The sequence below is a fragment of the Aphelocoma coerulescens genome, chromosome 3 (assembly GCF_041296385.1).
Source record: "Aphelocoma coerulescens isolate FSJ_1873_10779 chromosome 3, UR_Acoe_1.0, whole genome shotgun sequence".
Taxonomy (NCBI): domain Eukaryota; kingdom Metazoa; phylum Chordata; class Aves; order Passeriformes; family Corvidae; genus Aphelocoma; species Aphelocoma coerulescens.
The window spans coordinates 118,003,598-118,028,095 of record NC_091016.1 but is presented as its reverse complement, the minus strand read 5'-3'; the positions used below and the strand labels follow the sequence as shown (position 1 = coordinate 118,028,095).

At 41.0% G+C, this 24,498-nt stretch overlaps 1 protein-coding gene across 10 annotated transcripts in view; it reads right to left on the bottom strand.

Annotated features, from left to right (window-relative positions):
* The window catches only part of KLHL29 (kelch like family member 29), a 393,114-nt gene that overhangs the window by 345,044 nt on the left and 23,572 nt on the right, over positions 1-24,498 (bottom strand). Inside the window, exon 1 of one of the 10 annotated variants that reach the window (XM_069011689.1) lies at positions 4,381-4,429. The exons of the other annotated variants lie outside the window; for them this stretch is intronic. The gene's annotated coding sequence lies outside the window, so the exon portion shown is untranslated. Of the gene's footprint in view, positions 1-4,380; positions 4,430-24,498 lie in introns of those variants that run through there. 10 annotated transcript variants of the gene reach the window in all.

Here is a 24,498-nt window from a genome sequence, read left to right as displayed (position 1 = left end):
ACTTGTTAGCACCACTCTTGTTTTCTTCCTTGGTATCTCCAAACTGCTGGGCAAAGGCTCTGGTTGCCCCAAGGGAGCACACGCAGCGTCTCCCCAGCAGCTAGGGTTACAGTCTCTTATGCCTAAATGGAATTCCCAGCTAACCTCCACATAAAATATATGCAATTTAATTCACCAAGGGAAGCTTTCTTTTTTTTATTTCCCCCAGGAAGTTTAGCAAGTGCTAGGAAGTTTCTTGTGATATTTGCCTGAGGGCTGCAGAGAATGGATCCAGAGTGACTTGCTCCCACTCATTCCACTGAAATCCCATCATCAGGGGCTTTGCTGCATGGGAGTATAGTTTTGCTTTACCACAATGAAATGACACAAATATCTATAGATGAATGCCATTTGGGACAAACACAGGGAGAAAGGCTGGAAAATACAGAAGTTTGTGTTAGTTTTGCAATATAGCTCATCCATAATTTAATATAGGTAATTCTGTTAGAAGAATGTTGCCTGTCACAGCAAGATATGAAGAAACAGTGCTCTCCATCTGTTTTATTACATTGTTGTGGTTTGCTTTTTTTCCCCAAGAGATACTTAAGAAGAACTTAACCCGAACAACTGGCATAGTACAACTCCTATTGTATATTCCTCAGCAGAACAGATATAGTCTGCTTCCTAAAACCATGTTTACTCAGTGCTGGAACATGGAAATGCTATGTATTGTCAATCAGAAGACTAAGCACAGACTTAGATAGGTAAACTCTGAAGATTTATGTTGTCTCCAGATGACATGTTCAAATTTCAGGGGTCATGTGCTAGAAAGCCATTCAATTTTTTTTTTCCCCTCTCCACATCAGTTTGCAATATTAGAGTTTCCCCAAATTCTGCCTTGCTGGCATCTTAGAAGCTCATAGAGATACTACCAAGAATCCTATATAAAGTCAATATATTTCTATTAGTAAAATTAATAATCCAAACTGAGTGGGGGGATGGGTGGTGGGGAACAAGCAGAACACAGGCCAAGTTGTTAAATCACTTCATTGTTTCTAGCATCATAGGACCTGATCCAAAATTCCCAAACATAAAACACCCTTTTCACTGATTTTAAGGAATGTTTGATTCAGCTTTAACAGTCCTTTTTTGTCTGCAAAAGAGCTGCTTAGAAGGACCTCAATAACTGCTTCATGGACATTCAAAGTTGATTTATTAATCCAAGTTCTAATCAAACAATTAACTGATTACAGCTACAAGGATCCTCCAGCAAGGAAGCTTTTTTTCTTATAAAAAATCCTCACACCTACAGTGGCACCTCATCTTCTGTCTTCCATTTGTGACAACTGCATATCATCACTGTTTAAAAGAGAGAAGATACCTGCATTTTAAACTTCTCCAGATTACTCAATTTAGTGACCCACAAGCACCACAAAACACGTTTCAGCTTCTTTCAGAGGCAAAGTACTGAATACCTCAGCACAGAGCAGGAATCAGATATTCAAACTGAACCTCATAACCCAAGAGACAAAGCAGCACATGCTGCTTTTTTTTTTTTTTTTAATCCAGGTGCAAGCTTGTGGAAATGTGTTATCATGTTGCTAATAGCAATCACCAACTGGGATTTCAAAAAAGGACAACTAGGCTTAGTCTGCCTCAGAAAGGGACTCATGAAAAAGCAGGCTAAGGAAAGAAAAAGCACTGAATGTAACAAACAAGACATAATCCTCTGCAGCAGAATCTCAACCTGTGATTACATGTGTTATCACTAATCTGTAACACTGTCCAACATCCCAAGGAAAGCTAGAGATGCATGCCTGCACATTTTTCTCACTGAAATTCCCTGTCACATAAATGAAAAAGACATTCAAATAATACTCCTGCTGCATTCAGGAGACACTCTTAATTTTTTATATATATGACATGTATATATAGCTTTATATGTATTTACAGACTTAGAATGACAGCCAAGAAACTTACGTGTGGTACTGGACGGAAGATCAGCATCCTATACTACATGACAGCAAGTCAAGCATCATTTTTGACTTCCTTAATAGACAAATTTCACAACTGCAATAAGAATAGGTATTTTCCTGCCATGCACACAAAGCTGGATCTAAAAATAATAATTTTAAAAACCATAAAAATTTTGCCATCATGGCCACTGTCAAAGTTCCTACTTTTTGTATAAAAAGGCTGAGCACAACCAGGAATGGGAAAGCATCCGTCTCTAAGTAGAGAAAGATATAATTTAGAATTTAACATCATCTGGGCCAGCGGTATCTTCCTGAGGATCTATGTGTGGACGTGGCAGAAGAGACCAGAGAACACCACGGGAACCTTGCAAGCTACACCAAGAACTGCAACTTTCTCCAGTATAGGCTAAGCCAAGCCAGGCATGTCAAGAAGAGCAAAGACCACATGAAAAGCAAATCATTTGCTGTGTTTCAAACCCACCAACTTCCAGTCACCCTCAGGAGTGAGCTGACCTGACGAGCCAACAGAGGTACCTGAGTAGGGCAGGTTAACTCAACAAGCCAAACAAGGCTGGCTCTACAACAAACCATGCTAGAACAATATCTCAAAGATTGAGCCTTTAGAGAAATTATCTAGATAGGAAGGCTATGACAAGTCAGTTGTGCCTGTGGACATTCACAAGCAGCTGAAGACAGCTACTATGCTCTGCCACTCATAATAGTTACCTGTCAAGTAACATTTTCATCTCTGCTTTGCAAGCCTCTCCTTGCCTGGGTTAGTCAAATCCCTTTCAGTGACTTCTCAGGCAAGGCTGGCTGACAAAACTGGATGCTGAAGTGCACCCATCTCCCATTTTACTTGCAGCACAGCACTACACAGCTGGGGAAGGCACAGAGGAGTGGCAGTAGCATATTACAAATGCAACAGCAATTTCCAAAATGAGTGGTTCTCTACCAGCTACAATTATAGTTCTCTGGGATACAAGAAATCAGCAAGGTCAAAAGCTACCCAAGTTACAGAAAACAGATGAGTGTGTTCTCAAAATCCACAGCTTATGTTGATGTTGAGGAACAGGTTAAAAGCTATAAATATAAGAATTCATCATAGAAATGATGAACCAAGATGGGAAAATGGTTCTCCCTCCCTGCAGAAAGAACATTAAACTAGGATTTCTAATGCTGAAATGCTGCTGGAGGATTGGGAGCCAATTAACAGCCAACTTCTGCATTTCACATGTGATACCGGAAAATAACAGCTACAGGATTCTGCACACTGACAAACGACTGTGCTGCTGAATCTCGCCGCAAACTGTGACAGCGTCCTCAGCCGTGACACCTGCTTACACTGGAGAGACCTGACAACAAACAGCATGAAATTCAGAAGCATGCTTGGAAATAAGTAAGTAAATAAACAAATAAAAATAACAATAATAATAAAAAGTCATGATGGCAAAAGACTGACAGAATCGCTCTGGAGCTTCTTGTTGGTGGAATATTCACTCTGCTAGTAAGATATCTACCCATAGATCAGATTAAAAACCTGTCTACTGGAATGAAAACATACCTCAACTTATCCAGGATATTAAAGTGTGTAGTGCAGCTGACATCTGATCTGATTACTTTTCATGCAAAGCAAGAACAAAACCCAAACTTTAAAAAGGCAAAATAAAAAGTACTGAGAGAAATCCACGTTGGAGGACTAAATACGATTACAGCAGCAATTTCAGATCAATATCAATAAAAGATTTTATGGACTGCAAGATGCATATCCAACACAATTCAGAATTGACATGTTTTAGGCTGTACACCAATCGCTTCCCACAATGGAAATGAATTTTGGAGACACAGAAATCAGAGGCAAGAGATATCTCTGTAGGAAAGATGATACAACACATTCAAATTCTCATACACAGGTTGAGAGAAATAAGCAGCTGACATGAGGAATAAATTGAAAAGAAAAAAAAGCAGTCTGAAAGTAAGAATTATGTAGTTAACTATACTAAACTGGTAGTTTTTGAAAGAAACTAAAACAGAATGCCTTTTAAGTTCAGGGGCCTGACCCAGAAATCTGCTATCACCTACAAAGTGAATGCCCGCACCAAAAGCGTGAAGGGAGGATGTCCACTAACTTTGGAGAGGTGCTAAGCAGGCCAAGTCTATTTAAAAACATCAGCTTTAACAGAGAAATTAAACAGTCATGGTTAAGCTGCTTAACATTTCACACCACAGACAATGGCACGAAAGATACAATAACAGCAGCTTAAGGGAAAGCTGCCAGTGGAAACCAACTGGAGAAAATGTTGAAACTCTGGGATAGAGAGATGACTGATTAAAAAAACCCAAAAATCTCCAAATTCTTCCAGATCTGGAAAAGCACACAGAGGAAAAACAGGAAAATTAAATTATACTCAAAATATCAACCCACGATGACTTGAAGAGATATTTATGCTCCTTCCAACAGCAAATAAGGAGTTTCTTCCAGCATCATCTTTACCACTGAAAAAGGAAGCAGAAACCCATTGTTAACCCACAGTCTTCCAGCTCAAAATCTAAAAAAGGCATATCAAAAGGAAAAAGCTCTCTCTCTTTTCTGCAGCCACAAAGGCAGAATAACCCCCCAGGATGCCCTTATGTTGTTGTAACACAGAACAAAAGTAAAACATCACCATCTGCATTTATCCTGAACAGTTAAACTAAACTCAAATTCAAACAAATGGTGTTAAAATAGTTACTAGTGCCAAATCCCAACACCCATACACCAAACCAGCCCCAACACCCCTTTCTCCCACCACAAAGGCACTATTATCCCAGATCTCACTCCAAAATGTATGAAAAATTACCCACTAGTGCACCTCAGTAACACCCTGAGTGAGGCCCTAGCACAGATTGCCCAGCAAAGCTGTGGCTGCCCCATCCCTGAAGTGTTTAAGGTTGGATGGGCCTCTGAGCAACCTGGTCTAGTAAGAGGTGCTCATGGCAGAAGGGTTGGACTAGGTGACCTCTAAAGGTCCCCTCAAACCCAAACCAACCTGTGATTCTGAACAGAAGAATACAATTTACTCATAAACATATATTCTCTGAGTAATAACTCAGCCAATGCAGAACTAAAGACTGAAGTGTGCAGGGAAGGGGAACCCATCCGGCACTAAGTATTAACTGAATTTATTTTTGTATTTGAATTTTGAATATTATTTTTAACATTAATTGGCTGCAAAACGCAATGATCAGTCTCAAGTCAAATATTTTGAAAGAAGGGAGAAGAATACAAATACACAAACAATTCATCATCAAGAAGAAACAAACCCTTGGAGCACAGACAGGACACATGCTGGCATGATCTGGTCACTGGAGGAGGGGTAAGGGTGATGACTTTCAAGTTATTTCCAGCTTACTGTCTGGCAATGAAAGCAAAATCTGAAACTACAGCTGGACATCTGAATACCTTCAAAACAAATCCACTGGAAAGGATCAAGTATTAAAATAAGTGAAGTCAATGAATAAACAAGAGTCACCAAAATTGATATTTCCCAGGAAAAGATGAAAATATTTCAAATCTCTCATACTGATAAGGCCACAACATCTGCCAATATCTAGATGGGTGGCTAAGCCACTATGGAAAAATGCAGAAATGGCTGATAAAAATAATTCTGTGGTACCTGAGAAGTGAGTGTTATTTGGCAAATTGAGACCAGATCAAATCAAAGACTGCTGGCCTTGATGGCATAAGAAAGAAGCAAGCCTAAGACAACCCAGAATGTAGGGCAATAAATAGATTCACATCCAACAGACATACAGGGAGCTTAGGTGCGTGGCAGGTTTCTGGTTCCCTTCTCCATGCTTTTAATTTGCCCATCTTGAGGAAGGATGGCCTTCAGGAACTTGAGCTGGAGTCAGAATGGACAGCTGGACTCAAATGTTGTTGTGGTTCCTAACTGCTCTTCTGATAGACACCAAAACAGAGGCTCTTTGAAGAAAAAGCAGGAGACTCCAGTATCTATAGCTCACGTTCACATTGAAGGAGAAACTAAGAACATATCTATTTTAGCCTAACTTATTTTAAGCTGTCAACAACAGGGAAAAATAAAAAGGGCATTTCTTTGCTTCCAGAAATTTCAGTTTATAATTAGTGAGCAGATACCAGATCAAATTTAATAACTTTCTCCTAAGATTAATGCAATCCTCAGCATTTCCATGGATTTCCACCCCTCGCAGGATATCTTTGCCCAAACATATTTTGTTTTAATGTTAATGTAAAAATGTCTTTCTTTTTAAAAACCTCCTGGGCTGTTTCCTAACTAAATGGAAGACAATGCTGCCAGATAACATCTTTCATCACTGAGCTATACCAAGTGGTAAATGAGAATGGCAGATTGCTCAGTGAAATTACTGTTGTGTCAGAAGAAAGTCAGTTGTGAGGAAGTGTGAGCTCTGAAACCTCTCAGATATCGCGTACACATTTTTTTTAGGATAAGAAACCAACAGAAAAGTACTTTTCTGCTTTAACCCACACCCTTCCCCTTTTTGCCCCTCCATTCTTCCTGCACCATAACTGTAAACTGGAAGACTGGGGCTGAGCTGCAGGTGGGTGCATCCTGCACCGTGCAGAGCCCAGCAGCTCACACTCTGCTCCACGTTTGTCGATTATTATTCAGTAGCATCAGTGACAGGACTCCATTTCCAGCCTGTGATTATTTGTTACTGTTGAAAATTATTTTCAAAAAAGGACAGGTAAAGTGCAGACCCAAGTGTTGTCTGATAAAATGATTGCTTATAAAAATGGATCAAAAGTTGAAAAAAAGTAGTTATCTGTGACAACACAGTGGCCCATTTCTACAATTTATGTAAGCCCTTCCAAAGATTTCCCTCTGAGCATCTCATTAAATCTAGGCTCCAAAGCTAGAATTGAGTGCATTTATATATTTCAGCTGTTGAATGCTGTCAGGATTCAAAGATAAACTACTTTTTCCAGACAATTTAGATTTTATAATATTTGTTGTCTTCACCAAAGATGAAAGACAGTTGTTGTTTTAAATCATTGCTTTGTACAATCTGGTTTGCATACATTTAACAGGGAGCCATTTACAGTGCCATCAATGTTTGGAGTGTGGCAAGAGAAAGGTAAGCTGCAACTGGTTACTTTATGATACAAGAGCTTGATTTTCAGACAATCTCTGTTTACCTGAGTTATTTCCCCAATTTGATTATTTGGAAGAAAGAAGGATTTTGTTTTGGTGTTCCTCACACATCTGCTTTACTGAGGGTATGATTCAACCCACACATTTTTCAGTCCCATAAGCTTTTACTTTAGAGCACTCTTAGCAGGTACAAAAAACCCCCACCACATAAAACCAGAGCTCTGCATCTTCCTCTACAAAACAGCACTTCAGGCCAAAACCAACCCATCAACATACTACTTGCACTCATTTAAATAGCAAGTGACAGGAAAATTTAATTGCTTTCCAAAGGACTTCAATACTGCTTCATCTACTCCATGCACCGAATCCACTTCCCAACTACAGATGTTTTTGAGGCAGCTCCGTGCTGAGCCACTCATGCCTCAAGTCAGGCAAGATGAAAACAAGCCATAGGGCACCAGACATAATCCTTCTGCCCCTCCAAAGGAAAAAGCAGTGAGCATGCAGACTTGATACTGTCACAACAACCCCTCTGTTATGACATTCATGTGAAATGACGATTATATGAAAACAAAGGTGAGGAAAACCTCTCTGCTTCCCACCTCTCGCATCACACATTCCATTTTTCCAGTGACCAGCCACTGGGAAACATAACTTCCCAAGAACTCTGCCCTTGCTTGTATCTGTTCCCTACAACTGCCAGAGACAAATTGTAGTGTCCAACCACAGGTCACAGAAGACATCTTCCCTCTCTGTATGAGCAGCCTGAAAGCTGGGCTGGTGGCTGAATTCCTCACAACTGCCCGCGTTTCCTCAGGAGCACACCTAGAGCTGGACTGAGGCAAAACTCAAGGAAAACCTCTTGCATACCCATCCTTCCAGGACACCTGCACTGCCCTCTCTGCCCAGCCAGCTCCAAGACTGCAGCATTCTGCCCGGGCACCTCCACATCAGCAGTCTTGGAGACGTTCAGCAGCTCCAGCGACTCCCTTGTTTGGGAAAGATGAGGATGCAGCCACGCCAGTGCCTCTTCTGGCCTGACTGATCATTCCCTGAGCTGACAGAGTCACAACACCTCAGAGAATGTCTCTCCAGGCCCTTGAAAGCAATACCAGCAGCTCCCAGTCACTAACGAGCACTTACCCATGAGCCAAAGTGTAATGTTTGATAGCCTGTGAGAGAGAAGAGATTAACTTCTTCATTTGACCAGGTGCCACTAAGGGACTTTCTGTACTGAACTGAACCCTTATCAAGGCCAGTTTCTAACATTCTTTTTTGATACTGCACAACTTCGGCATAAACAATTAAAAAAACCCCAAACTCATTAATTTTTAACAATTTCTCTCAAGCCATTCCCAGGCTTTAGAAAAAACTCTTTTCAGCTATAGAAAAAATATTACATTCAGGAAGGTTTTTATGTCCACAGGTCTTCAATTTTTATTTACCCTTGCAAATCTGTCAACATTGTGATATGTGTATGGCCTGGATGGCATCTGCAGCTCTTCAGTCCCAAAGATCTGGCTGTCCACTGAAAAGCTACAAGCTTTTTTTGGTGGACAACAGAACCTTTATGTTTCCTTTCTAGTTTATTCTATTTAAATGAAAAAATATTCCAGCTTTAATCTTCCCACTTGTACTTTTCTTGGACGGTAACTTCTTTTTCATAGAAAATCTTATTGGTTCATTCATAGAGTCTAATGTGGCACTACACTGCATTTCATGTAGTTGTAATTAATAGCTTAATGGAGCTGCTTGATTTTTAATACTGTGAGAAGCTACAATTTTCCTTCTTTCATAACTGTTGCAGTATTTACAGTACATTTGAAGGCAACTTCCAACAGCCTTCTTCCTATGACCTAAATATTATCCTTTCTCTATAAAATTCTAGGAACTGGCTCACTGAAAATAGCTGGAGGAAAGAACAATTTTCCCATTTTTAAAAGGAAAAGAATTCCAGACATTAAATTACAAAGAGTCTGTCTTTGAAAGAATTATGTCAACATCTCTTAAAAAAAAAAATCTAACAAACCAAACCCATGGTTCTCTTCAATGCAACGTATTCATTTCAGCTTGTGCGTCTGGTGAGAAGTTGCTCTCTTCCCATCACATATATCAATAGAAATATGTATTAAATTAGCATTATTTGAATCAGAAAGATCAGTAAAAGGTTACCACTCCTGAAACAGTGTTCATCTAAAACACTGAAGTCAAAGACTGATAGACCTTAAGAGCTCCAATGCTTTTGCTGCACTATCCTTATTCATAAAACCCAATCCTACAGAAAAGAACCATACCCAGCAACCAGCCAGGCTTACTGTACATTTACTACCTATGCTTCCATTCAGACTTCATGTCAGACAGATGGGGTGTTCACAGACCCAGCAGGATCACGCTCAACAGCCACAGCAACAAGAAACCTAAACAACAAGCATCTGGACAAAGTTAAATTATCAAATTAAACACAGGATTTGCAGGACCTCCTCAATGACCTTGCAGATGAGTAGGAGAGACTGAATTGAGAAGTGGCAAACATCACCTGAGAGGAACTGCCTCTTGTTCTTTTATGGGTATTTAGATTTTAGCTAGCACTCTGCACTTACTATTTTCATGTTAAAATCATTTGGGACAAACCACTGTTATATCTTTATCCGCAATGCACAACTGGCACTGCCTGCTCTATAAAGCTCATCAAAACAGCAGAGATGGCAGCAGGTGCAGAAAAAGAGGCAGACCCTACAAAAACAAATGGTAACAAGCTTTACATGGGTTACGTCATTTTGTAAATCCTGTTTTATTTTGTTGTGATGTTTCTGAGGCAGAGAAAAAAACAATGGGAGGAAAAAAATGACACAGGAGGGGGGATGAGAGAAGGTCTAAAACCCATGTTAACAAAAGAGAGCCAGCAAAGGACACTGTGGGAAGACTAGAGGAAAGGACTCCAGAGATACTTCCTCTTGCCAACACACAGCTTCCAGGCAGCTTCCCATAAGCTCTTGCTGGGAAAGGCCACCCCCAGGATACTTCTCTATCAACAACCTCCACACTTTTCTACTGGACAGTGAACATCATGTAGATCTCAGTCCTTTTCTCTCTTCTAAGACATGTTACTTCCAAGGATCTTGCTGCAGCATCCTTGGAACAAGTGCTTCCCCTGGGTTGCTCCTCGAGTAGGATTTAATGCCATGGAACCCTTCCCAGAGTTTCCTCTGGAAGGGATTACGAACTTACCCATTTCACAGCTTCAAAGGCAGACAGACAGAAAAGTTAATGAATTATCATAAGCAGTGGTGGATTAAGACTCATGAGCTAATGTCTCAGCTGTATGCTCATCCCTTTAAAATGCAGAGTCCTCTTTAATATTAGAACCAGCCGCAGCCAGAGATTTATGGTCAGCACCATATCTGGCGGTGGGTTATGGAGGAAGATCATGCACTTACTCATAACCATTTACTACCACTATTCCCTCCCATAGACATTATGCTTGGGGCTTCCATTTGTTGAAATAACATCACACAACTCTAGGAAAAGCAGTAAATGTTATTTTAGTTCTGTAACAGAGTTCAGTATCACTCATCTCATTACTAAGACTCTGGCTTCATGTTCCACCCCAACTCCCAAAAATTAGGTCTGGTTGCTTGACAAACCACAGCCTAAGGTAAATACAAGCAGGTGGCACCTGTCATGAAGAATCCTGCCTGGCCACTCATTTTGGACAGAGGCAGCATCGCCTTTACAAACATCCCAACAAGCAAATCTATCATTTCATAACTGGGTCTCATGCAGCCAGTTTTGTAAAGACTTTTGCCAAAAAGTGCCATTAAATTCATGCCAATCCACCACCACCCTGCAGCAGTACATGAACTTCGCCACACCTCCCATAATGTTGATCGACACAGAGTGACCAAAGAGACCAGTTCTCACACTTGTGAAAATTACTATGAGTCCCCAGATGGTGGAATCATCAATAGTTTTTTAAAAACCCTTTAACATAAGAGGAAGATTGTTAAAAATCCCATGTTCACAACAACACTGTTCAGACACGTCTTTGGGAGCTCTTCTGCAACCTGTAGGATACCATTATTGTAGGTAAAAGTTAAAACATAAACCCAATTGTAATTGCTACAATGAATATTGCTAACTTAATGAAACAATTAAGTCAGGTGATGGAAGCTAGCAGAATAGTGTCTTCTGAAAAATACTAGCACTTAAAAAACCCAATGTTTTCCTTTACTTTTTAAATACACTTTAGAGCATTTATTGTTGAAATACTGCAAATATCTATCAACCATCACAGCTTGATAACATGCTCTTTTGTCCATTTGAAACATGGGCTTTCAAAGCCTCTGTTTATGCTTCCATTTTGGCAGGTTCTACAGGATTATTTTATTTCCCCAGTTACCACAGCAGTGAAATTATTACAACTTAAGAAAAAAATTCCTATGCTTTAGCTCAAGAGAAAGTCCTCCAACCTTCCCGTGACATTTTAAATGAATAACCACAAAATTTCCAAGGAATGACTTTAAAATAGGATGCTACAAACTAAACTTCATGTATTGAGGGGGAGATGGGGTAAGAAAGGGCACTGAAGACAGACGTAAATGCAACAATAAATACATATTTAAGGCTGTGGTCCCTCTGCCAGCTGTCTGCAGACCCTTAAAATTACAACCTAAGGGCTCAACTTCTATAGTTACCTTGAAAATCTCAGCTCAGCTCGATGACATTCTTTTCTTGTCCTAAAGTTGTGTTCTACTTAAAAACTACTTGGTTTTGCCCCAGAGACATCTGTATTTCAGTTTTCTGGCTAATGACCACAGGGACTAGGTTATGTTGTATGACCTCCATTTGTAGCCTGTAAAGTGCTTTGGGCTTGTTTAGAATAGGCAGAAAAAATAAAAAAAAAAAGGAGGAAGGGGCTGTGTTTAATTGCTAAGTCTAGGTTTTCAAAATGCCAATATTTAATGGGATGGTTGGATTTCTTTTTATTCCTATTTTTTTTTTTTTGCTTCTTGAGGGAGAAGCCTTTAAGGCACAAAATGGCCTGAATTCACAAAGAACTTGTTCCACAGCCTTATCAGCTGGAGGCAATTTTCACAAAATGGAACATTCCAAATAGAAGAAACTAAGAGTTTCAGGTTTTTTCTTCGTCTCTTCCCATACTCCAAGCAACCAGCTCTCTTCCAAGTGGACTGAAAACAAGATTGCCTTTGAGTGTACATGGATGAGGAGGGAAAAAAAGACTTTAAGAGACTATGTGACATTCCAGATTTACTGTGATTCCAGGCTTCTATCTCAAGTCTCAGTTTCCAAGTAAAAGATGCTCTCTCAACATTCCCACAGCACACTCCTGAGTCATGCTGGACTCTTTTCTCATTGCCCATCACTCCCAGTAGTGCTGGGACCACGGGACCACATCCCCCTGTCCCCACGGGGCTCACACGCTGCCGGCGAGGCACAGTTTGGAAAGCGGTTGGTAATTCCCATTCCAGAATCTGCCAGCCCCCCTGGATCAGCGCTGTGCTAGCTCGACAAAACCAAAAGGAGCAGAAGCATGCATCAGGAAGACGGGGAGAAGAAAATAGGAAAAATAGATGCTGAAATACAGGCTAGAAACAGACCTGCTGAGCAAGACTTCACCTTTTTACAGTCCCTTTTCTGACAGCAGTTATGTTAATGCTTGTTTTCCACTTTCTAGAAACCAAAGCTACTATTTTTTTGCTTCTAAACAACTTAAGCATCTGGTTTTGGAGTTATCAGCTAAACAATTTTACCAAGGGCTTTTATTTTTTTTATTTTGCAACTTTAACATATGCTACATTTTCTGCACATCACTGGGACTTCGTAACATACATATTCACTCTGCTTAGATTTATCTAAGTTGAATAGCATTTTGTATACAGCAAAGCTAACTTTAAGAGTCCTTCATAGGTCAGCAGGTAAAATCCTGCTTTGATAGAAGTAAACAACAGTACACTTAAAGCTCCTTCTGCCTTTAAGGCAGTAACTGAATTATGTATCAGGAAAGAGACAGATCAAAATTACAGAACAGGAATGTATTTTAGTATCAACCAAATAAATATAATTTGCTTTGCACAACTGCTCAAACTAAAATACCCATTAAAGAATAAAACTCCACAACTACCACCAGTTTCATACCACTTACAAAAATATTATTAGCTTTGCAGTATAAATGACTTAATTTCTCCAACCACACAGATTCTTGATCAAGGCATTGCAAGTCACCACCTTAGCAAGACAGGTTCCCAGTTGTATCCTCTCAGCTTGCAGGGAGTAAGGTAGTCTTTAACTGCTGTCTTCTGAGCTTAATTCCCTTGATCATACTGCAAATTCCACATGCAACTGCCACAGGCAAGATGATACTGCTACCTGGCCTGGATAACAGCCAGGATCACCTGAACTGTGTCAGAACCAAAGAATACCCATGGTGTCTCAAAGCCATGCTCCTCTACACACTCGAGATGTTGTACATCCTGCTTTCCATCAGCTTGGGAGGAAACAGAACTCATAGGACTGGGTTCTCACTGCCTCTTTTACCAGGGTCTGTGGGATTTTGGGCCAGGCCACAGTCTCCCTGCTGTCCTCATTCAATTGGGAACAGAAATACTTCCTTAACACCTGAAAGGATGACATGACGTGCTCATACACTTTTATAAATAAAAGCACTCTAAAAGGTCCTACCATCCAAACATCTCCTAGTATTTCCTTCCCCCCAAAAACACATTTTTAAAGCAAATCAGATCAAATACTTCTCCAGACATTACGTTCCATGTTGCATTTTAAGAGATGCTGCTCTTTAGACTCTGTGGTAAGGATAGGAAATGGAAATAACTAGTGTATCATCTTCTGAAACCAAAGGACTAGGAGAGACAGGCCCATATATTGCAGAGACACCAGCCTGCCAAAATACAAATATTTGCAAGTTACCGTATTTGGGTTCCTCATTAGCTAAATTGGTATCATTTCCCGCAATAAGGAGAGGGGGAAAGTTGGAAGCAGTGATCCTATTAGGTTGTCATACTGGCATGTAACAACATAATGTGGTAACATTTTTCTGAAGACAAAACATTGATGTTAATTCACACTGCAGACAGAGGCATGAGCCAGAGAAAGTATTTATATACACACTCTCTCATATTGCATTCAAAACAGAAGCTCTGGAAACTGGTATTTTTGTTTAAAATGAAGTGTCAAGCTTTTACCCTGCCGAGAACACCGGGAAGGCTTGCTGGAAGCAAGCGGCACCACAGAGGCAGCCAGAGCAGAAAGTTTCATGCTGAATTTGTACCAAATGCAGCAGCAGCCCTATATCCAGTGCAACCACAGACTGACACCAGTGGTTTTCTCTAAACCACCTTTTTCCCCTCTGACTCATAATTTTTTTTTTCTTACATGCAATCTAATCTGCCGTCCTTCAGCTTAAAGTTGTTACTCCTCGTTCTACCACTACAGACCTTGGTAAAAAGCCTCACTCCAGCTTTCTGGTAAGCATCCTTAAACACTGAAACACCACAGTAAGATCTCCTCAGAACCTTCTTTGCTCTGAACAAGCCCAAGTGTCTCAGTCTGTCTTTACAAGAAAACCCTTCCAGCCCTCTGACCATTTTCATGGTGCTCCCCTGGAGTCATTCCAATAGGTCCATGTCTGTCTTGTACCCAGGACCCCAGAGCTGGACACTGACCTCCAGAGAGAACAGAGGGGCAAAATTCCCTCCCTGGACCTGCTGGCCATGCTGCTTTTGATGCAGCCCAGGACACAATGGGCTTTCTGGGCTGCAAGCACATGTTGCTGAGTCACATCCAGTTTTTCATTGACCAACACCCCCAGGTGCATCAGCCAGGCTGCACTGACACTGGTGACGGACCTAACCCATGCACTGCACCTTGCACTTGGCCTTGCTGAACTTCAGGAGGTGAACAATAGGGAACAGGTCACCAGCACAAACAGGCTGAGAGAGAGATACTAATGCCAGCTTAAGCTCAGCACCAACAGCTTCACAACAGGCACACGGACAGGGCAATCTATTTCTTTCTCCTGCACATGCAGGCACCCTGGGGCAAGGAGCTTAAACTTAGATGTCTGAGGTAAGGGGAGACAAATCCCACCCTCACTGCCTCAAATGCAAACAGTTTTTATTTTAAGAAAGGTGATCAGTGATAGAATGTGCCTGAGTCACTCTCGCAATCCAAGGCCACCTCTCAAATTCTCCTCTGGACCTCCAGCGTTAGGACAGACTCCCCCAGCCTGTCTATGCTTCCTACCATGAGACATTACCACTGCCCTGTGCATCCCTGTGACCAACACCTGCTTTACCAGGACAAACCACCTGCAGCTAGGGCAGGATGCCGGAAAAACATTTCTCTTTTTTAAATGTATTTTTATTTCAGATCTGTCAGCTACAAAATTGTAAGCATCACTTATATGGAGTGTTTACCAGAGGCAGGAGAGCAAAGGAGCAGGCTCTCAGTGATACACAATTTTGAAGCACATTACTTACCACTAATGATAGCTTTGTTTCTTGTAGAAGTTTAATTTCTTTGCCCATTACAGAGAAATACACACTTTCCCCAGGCAGGTCCCTATAGTCTGTGCTCATGGTGCAAACCATAGCCACGTGAAAGACTCTGCTCCATAATAACATTAGTGAGATCAGTCAGGATGACGAGGTGTATCTGCAAGACTTCATTCATGCAGAAAACATTCACTACCGTGGAATATATTTCAGGTAACTTCATTTCTCCAGGTATAGTACCAAATTGATTTGCTCTCAAAAGCCAAGCAGGGCATATACAGGCTTGCTCCTACTGCTGTGAAGGTTTTGGTCAGCAGAAGCCAAACATGAGCTTAACAGGGAGAGGTGCTGGGTTGCAGATGTTATAAAAAATAAAATTAAAAAAAAGAAAGAAAGTTGCAGTCTCACTGAGACTTTGTACAGAGCTAGCCTGAAAAATGGCTAAAATCTAGTGAGAGCAAGCTGGATAGCAAGTGGGTCAAACTGCCTGGGCGAGGTGAGTGCACCTGAACTAGCCCTGTGCAGCCTCTTACACCAGCTGTACCTCCTTCAGGAGCAGCACAGCACACTCATATTTATACATTCTACTGACCCTCAACCAAAAGCACCAACACACCTGCACTGCTCTGTGCCACTACTTCCCCTCACGAGCCAGCAGTTTCCTGTTGTAATCCTCAATCTTTGCAGGTATTTCTGATCATTTCTTTCAGCTTCACACTATTCGGGGGGGCCCAGGGGGGAGGAGATGAGGGAATAAATCTGCAACCTAAATTGCGACTGAGTGAAGAGGACACTCCAGTTTGGATTGCTTTTACCACTTAGGAAGCTCCATGGCAGGTGGAGCTGTCATTAATCACACACAGTGACAAGCTGCTACTCTCAATCATGCTTTGTGATCAAATTCTGCACTAATCAGGCGCTTCAGAGCAGGCTGACTGTTCAGCAAGGTTAAAAATTCAGATGATACTTTCCTTAAGCTTCCTCTAACATTTAGTAACAAAATCACTGAGACAAAAAAAAAAAAAAGCCCAAACAGCCCCCTGCTAACAAACATCCTACATGTGACAAGGAGCAGCTATACCACATGCTTTCAGCTGGACTCTCTTCTATCATGCACACAAAGCTCTTAAATTGACCAAAATTTGTCTTGTAGTTTTAAGGGTAATCAACAACTCTCTTTCAAACCAGTTTTACAGCTGCACTTAAAGAATAAACAGGTTTACTTAAAACTGTCTTTTAAAAAATGCCATATTCTTATAAATAGAAGTTACAACAAAAATATTTTTGTCAAGTCAGTATAAAGGGACCTTTATCTGCAATTTCAAGGTAATTAGGTATGTCAGGAATCATGTGTAACACAAAGCACAAATACACAGTTAGCAAGTTACCTGTCAAAAGGTATTTATTTGTCTCAAGAGGAAGAACATGCTGTTCTCAATGGAGGGCCACATTTTCGTGGATGAGCTGCCAGCAGGAGCAGCCCTGTACAGCTTTCTCATCATAGGTGGTTTACAGAAACTCAGAGTATACAAGTTTTGATAGATCAATAGCTAAGTTTCAGAAATAGCTAAAGTAGAAAGAAAAAAAGTATCTAGATATCTTTGCTTGGAGGAAGCATTCTCTGATAAAGCCCCTCTGAAGGTGCCTGCTTTGTTGGCTGTGCCGACCAAGAGTCTGCATGTGCCAAAAGGCTGTGGTAAGCTAAGCCTTCATAGAAACAAAACTTAACTAAATAAACACAGAGAACAAGGGCTCAGAATGGCAACATGGACATGAATGCCATGATACCGCTGCTGCCAAAGTCATCTTGCAGGTAGGGACTGTGGTGGCCAGTGAACACACATTACAAGGGACAGCGAGTTTTCAGTAAGACAAGTCCCTAGTACCTCAAGAACCACTTCATGCTAGGGTGACCAGAAAGGCCTCTCCCAGGATGCTTGTTCTGTTATGTTAATCTGTCTCAGTTTGGATTCCCCAGTTGGCTGTCGGCCTCTACCCCTCATCACTCCCCCAGAGTTCCCCACTGGCCCCCGTTCTCTGGTCCTGCCTTTTCCCTGCCCCCGGATAAAACTGTGAGTTTTGGGCTCATGTCTGTATCTGCCTCTGCACCCTTCAACAGTGTAGCAGCAATAAATGCTCCTGGCAGAACGCACACAAATGCCCTTCTCGGCTCTTTGCTACCGACTGTAACACGGAACCCACCCGTGCGTCTGTGGGGGCACACGGGACCCCACAGAGCCAGGCAGGGACAGTATTAAGGGACAACACTTAACATGTAACTCTTCCTTTTTCAATTTTTCTGTCACTGAATTTGGGTCCATCACTGACACAAAACAGGAGGAGACCAATTTCTCAAACGCCGTTTTCTCTACCCATCCCTGTAAAGGGCATCCTACCACCATTGAGCCTCTGTTACGCACACAACTCAAACACGAAGGATGGAAAACTTGCAGCTTAAAGAATTTTTCTTCTAATTCTCTGAGAAAGCTCAGGTGAGCCAGAGACAAGTTTTAGAACAAATACTGCTATGGTTTCAACTATTTTTTATCACCAATTTACCTGAAAAGTCAGAAATTGAGTGACTTAAGATTCATTAACAGCTTACTTATAGGATTTTATTTTGGCTCCTTACTCCTATGTAGGGAACACAGTAACATAATTAAAGCAGATGATGACAATGATTGCAAAAGGCTGCCTGCCCAGTTGGAGTTTTTACCAAGCCACACTAACGAGTTGTAGGTTACAGCCCTCTGCAAGATCTTGAGTGACCACTCACCGACTCCTCTTTCCAAGTAATTAAATTAAAGCCCTCCTCCCACGTATCATGTCTGGAGGGGGGAAAAGCAAAACAAAACCATCACAGACAGTAATGTCATGAGATCATTTACCTCACCAGCCAGTTACTGTCAGCTAACACAGCATACAGAGGACTAAAGGGGAAATAAAACCCTCCAGCAACGAAACTGCTAGCACTTCAAAACAACAAAAAATAATAGAGAAAGGACTGTGACTTCATTTAACACAACACTCACCCCTTTGGTTTGCAAAGCCATTGCTGGTCACATCCTGCTGGTTTTGCTCTTTATTTCCAGCTACCAAATTGCATTTAGAGACTTACTTAGCATGCTTTCTGTTTGTGCATCCTCAGGAATAACTGACACACATTCACAGATGGAAGTGGAACAGAACAGAACTGCAAAGATAAAGACCTTACACTACAAGCATGGAGAGAAAAAAATCACAGAAACCCAGGGCAAGAAGGAAGACACCAAAGACAAGGCCAGGCTGGAGGAAGCTCTGATTTTAAAGTGTCTCTTCCAACCCAAACCGTTCTGTGACTCTGTGAAAGGAGCAAGCATACAGTAACATAACAAAACCAGATGGACATGTGAGGAAATAAACACCTTCAGAAATTCAATTCTGCTAAAATTAGTTGATTCTATTTGATTATATTATATTCTTTTTGCCCCATGAAGAGTGACCACTGAAATCCTAAGACCCAGACAGCTTTTTTATTCATGCAGGTCTTACTGCCCTAAGACGTGGTAAGCCTGTGTTCTCCAAACTAGAGTAGCTTCAGAGCCCTGCTGTGGGAGAGAATTCCACAGAAACAGGGCAGAAGGCAGGAGTCAGCCTGGATGTGTCCTCTTGGAGAGATGAACAGACTCATTTGCACATGCTGCATACACAGCTCTTCCACAAGGGATTTACATCTTACAGGTAGGTACTGCTAACTTGCATTTTCAAAAAATCTTAGTTCTACTTAAAGACATTTAGATTTTCCTTCTATTTTGGGGGAACTTTGCTACAGATTGTTTTTTAAGACATGGAAAAGGGATGAACAACGACAAAACCTATGGTACTACACAAGGCAAGGACAGTAACAATGACATTGCTGAAATGCCCAAGGGAGTTCGAAGCCAACCAGATACCAAGAGATGCCATAGGAGTAAAATGTTGTAAAATTAATCTCTAGGACAAAGTTTCCTTAGGCCTCCTGTAAACTGTTCTTGGGATCATCAACAATGCAACACCAATGCAAGTTTCTACATGAAGTGTCTGAAATATATGCAGACTCCCTTCCGCTCTGCAGAACTCCAATTAGTGTCTAATCAATAAGTTTATTTGCCTGCCTAAAAGTATGATCCGACTTCTGGTTTACGTGGGAAGCATTTTTAGTGAGGCAGGCTGATGCAGGTACTCTTTCTGGAAGGTAAATTGTTCTTGGAAACTTTCCATTAAGAGACAGCGGAAACTCCACCACTAACTCTTAATTAAGTGCTCTATTGCTTTGGGTTTGTTTTTAATTATTTTTCTTTGTAGATAAGTCATTAATAATTGAGTATCTGCTTGCCTGAGTCATGACACTGTGAATGTACTGAGAAGAAAACCAGTGGCAGTTGTCCATTTGAGCAGCAACCAGTAGAGCTTTAAAGTGGTCTAGAAGGCTTATGTTCCTCCAAACTAATTTTAATCAGTTTTCCCCCACCCCCTAAAAATAAGCAGAATGGAGAGGCTTGTGCTTTGGCAACAAATTCACCTTGTCAAGCAATGCACACTGCCACAACTGTGTATTTATTCTTGCCTCTCTACAACAACAGGCATCCACAAACTGCCGAGATGCTTTGAAGATAGATGTGCACAGTGACATCTCCATGTCAGCCACCTGAGAGAGTTGTACCCACAGGAGCATGTGCTACTGCTGCAGGAACAGAAGTGCACCTTGCTCATACTGCACCTCCTCCCTTGCTATCTAGGTTAAAAAAAAGAAGTATCTCTACTTATGACCTAAGCATCTAGGCAAGAAAAACATTTCTTCTCTTTAATAACCTACTTCCAGATATTAGTCTATGCAGGACTGTACATCCAGGACTTGATCACAAAATTGCTCTGTAACAGAAATGGTGATGCTCTCCCTCTGTAAGGGACAAAGTGGATTTTGGGAACCATTGCTTTTCAAAATTAATATTCTTCTACAAGTAAAACAGTCTCCCTCTCCAACAGACAAAAAAAAAATCTTTTCAGATCCCCTCTTCTGGTCAGCCCTACTAAGCTGTTGATGCTAATGATTTTAAATGGCCTCACAGAGACAAGCCTGCAGGTTTGGTTAGGGCAGGAGGAAGATGCTGCTTCAGTCACTTCATAGCAGCTGTATCATTTGACACACAGTTAGCCAAAATGCTATCTATTCAACACAGTGTGCAGCTAATCTAATCTAAAGCAGCACGCAGGCACTGCTGTGCTATGGAAACATTCAACAATGCAAACATGATTAGCCACATAGGTGGAGCTTTACATGCAATTGTTTTGGGAGAGAGATTTAACACTGCCTCAGTGACAACATGGCCTCCCTCTTCACATCTGTCTTGTCAACACTCACTTTAGAGTAGGCTTCAATCTTACCAGCTGCAATTTTCTTCTACTTCTTGCTAAGGTGTGGGCTCATTTTGCATCAATTATGGCAATTTAATAAAGAGAAAAAAATACTAATAAAAGCATTTGCTGTTTGTTATGTTTTTGGCCAGTCAAGTTGCACTAAAGAGTGCATAGATTGTATTAGGAAGCTATAAAGTACACACATATTAAGAACAAAAAATACTTTTGTCATGTAACAACAAACACAAATTGAAAAAACAGGCAGTAACCCACAACTCAAAAAACTCAATCAGAAATTAAACAAGTATGTTAAATAAAACACTCAAGGCTCTGATTCAGGAATGCCCCAGAGGTATGGGAGAAGTGAAAGATTTCCTTCCCAAAAGTCTGACTGTGGTAAGGCAAAACCCAAGGATTTCCAAACTCAGAACTGAAAAGAACTAGTGCTCCTTCTGTAACAGTGGTCACCTGCCACCATTCTGAGATGCACCCATCTCTGTGAGCTCTCCAGTCTTCTCAAATTACTTTTGTAAATAGCATCCAAAGGGTTGGGTGGCCTTGAGCTCAGTCCACTTCAGCCCAGCTAAGGCAGTGATGTTAGTCAACCCCAAACCCCAAAAGGCAATAAGCCTTTTGGCACACCCTATGGGTATTTCCAGAAGTATGAGCAGCTTTATACAAGGTGCATGTGTGTGTATTTAAGGGCTGTTCCTAAGGTCCAGCCAACCTCTACCCCGAGGGCTGGCTAAACATGCCACAGTCCAGATCTCAATCATCGCAAAACAGGTTGTGCTCGCCTTCCCAAAAGGCAAGTCTCCCTGCAGTTGTGAGCAGTCTTGTGCTGCAAACTGACTTGAAAATATTAAATAAAAAAGATTAAAAGTTCTCAAAGAGGATTTAAATACAGGCAGCAAGTCAGCACTTCACTTCCTACAATCCCTTCCGAGAGAGATTAGGGCACAAGGGCTCAATACCTTGAAAGTAAAATACCTACAAAGACTGTTGATTTTCTTTCCTAGAACAGTGGTCGCAGAAGATAAGAGGCACAAGTACTTATGTTTTAAAACTGAATATGGAAGTATTTAAAAGATAATACCAGTGAAAGTATTAAAGAGACACTGTCAACTTCACACCTGGATTCTAAAAAAAAATACCAAAACTTTAAACTAGAATGTGGGCATCTTTTAATTTATCATTAACTTTGTGGGCCTTCAGTGTATATATATAGACCCACAAATACATGTATGTGTATATATAAGCATGCAAATAGGTGCACACAGAAAAGGTGGTATCAATGATATCTCTGGAATGTAAAATGAAGTCCCTGAATTTTCACAAAAACAAAGTTTAAAGATATCAGTATCTACTACTTTACTGTTGTTGCTTATTTAAAAAATAAAAAAAAGGCAGAAATAAAGGGCAGCCTATCCTCTCACAGAATAAATAGGACATTGTCTAATATAAGAGGCAACTGTAGTTCCTGGATATACAGTGAAAATAGTTGAAAATATTTGCAGAGTTCTGCCAATCCAGCATTAATACTAAAGCAGAGCACTCTTTTATCACTCCCAATCCCCCTTTGAAACCTCTGCCATTTGGACAGCCCCGTTCACTATCCTTTTATGCCAACAGACCCACAGGAAGGCAGCTTTAGAAAAAAGGTGACCTAAAACATCATCTCCATTTTGACCTTCTGCACTTCCATGATGCCCCAGCAACAGCTCCACTGGCCCGATCCCTCAAATTGTGTCATGACAACTCCAACCCCCTTCCTCACTTGTGCCACAAATAAAATAAAGCAGGAATTACACGTTCCCTCTGCCATCAGACTAAGCCTACGGCAAAGAAGTTCTAAGATACCTTAATCCTTTTGGCTGCCTTCCGTCACGCTGTGCCTCCTTGATGCTCACAGCTCTCCCCTATCACTCTATAATAGTGCCAGCTGGCCTCTTGTAGCCAGCCTTTTTTTTTTTTTATTAGAAAATTCACGAATTTAAAAAAAAAAACAGGCAGAAAAACAAACCCTTGAATATAATATTTCATTCATGGGTTGGTTCTTACCAAGTTGTGACTCGTATAATTAATCATAATTCACGGCAGCATAGCATAGGAATAATTATTTAAACATTTAAAAACAAAGTGGGTTGCTGGCTCTTTACAATGCGGACATATTTAACACCCAAAACAAATCCTTTTACTGCTGTCTTTAAAACAAAGGCACACATTTTTCTGCAAGTGAGATCTCATTTTGCAGCACTTTCCATCGTCCTGCAGGAAGGCAGCTATTTTCAGCATCCAAATTATAAAAGTGGTTTTACTGGGTGAAAAAAAAAACTTATAGTTGCATATGCAGTTGTTGACAATCCCCTTACACCACTGAATGAGAGCTTTCAAATAAAGGTGAGGGGGGAAGGGGAGATGTAGAAAATTGATAAATATTTCCCTTCTACCCACCATGCAACATTACGAAGGGGCAGACTTTATTTTTAGCTGATTTTCTTCTACTACCAGTAGCTCTTTGAATACATTTCCTAGTAGTTAAACTACCATTGCTCCAGCTTCTATGCTCATACTGGCAACTATTTATTTAGGCATTCTGTCACCATGGGAAGAGCAGATCTCTATTCTTCCTTGCATCACAGAGCTTTCTGGAGCAAGCATGTTTACTTTATATCCAATAGGGCACAATCACATAGAAATAAAAAGTTGTGGAAGGGGGTAGAGGTAGAAAGGGAAGAACACATCATGTACTCCTGCTGATAAACTCAAAGCACTCAGCAAGATTTAAATGACTATGGAAAAGTCCCAACTTGATATATATTCCTGGTGCAGAAGTTGAAAGCATAATTTTAGAAGACCAGAAGAACTACGTTCAATTCCACGGAGTCTAAAAATTTCCTCAAAATCAGTTTGGTCTCAGTTTTGGTTTTAATTTACACAGAATAAAGTCAGCTTAAAAAATCCCAGAGACTAGATCAAGACAGGAACTGATGTACTCCTAGTGAATGGGTTTTAAGAATCCCAACTCCAATGGCTTTTATTAGAATAATTTTAATATAAAATTCTTGCAATTATGTCCTTCTTCAGTGTTTAAGTTTTTAATGACAGGTACAAATATCAAAGCCCAGCTGAGTCCAAATGGTGCCAAAAGGCTGATGCTACCCTGGTGCACACCCTGGTGCACACCCTGGAAGAGTCTCACTTTTACTTTTCCACTTATCAACTGGACCAAGACAGGCACCTGCAGTGTTTTCACAGCACAATGGGAGAACTTATTTAACTGTTCCTATGCCCAGTTTATCTCAAGGACCTGAGCTCAGAAATTCTTATGAACTGTGAGGGAGGTGATTCTGCCCCTCTACTCCACCTTCTTGAAACCACATCTGCAGTGCTGCATCCAGCTCTGGGGCTCTCAGCATACAAAGGCCATTGACCTGGTAGAGCAAGTCCAGAAAAGGCCACAAAAATGACTGGAGGGATGGAACACCCCTCCTGTTAGGA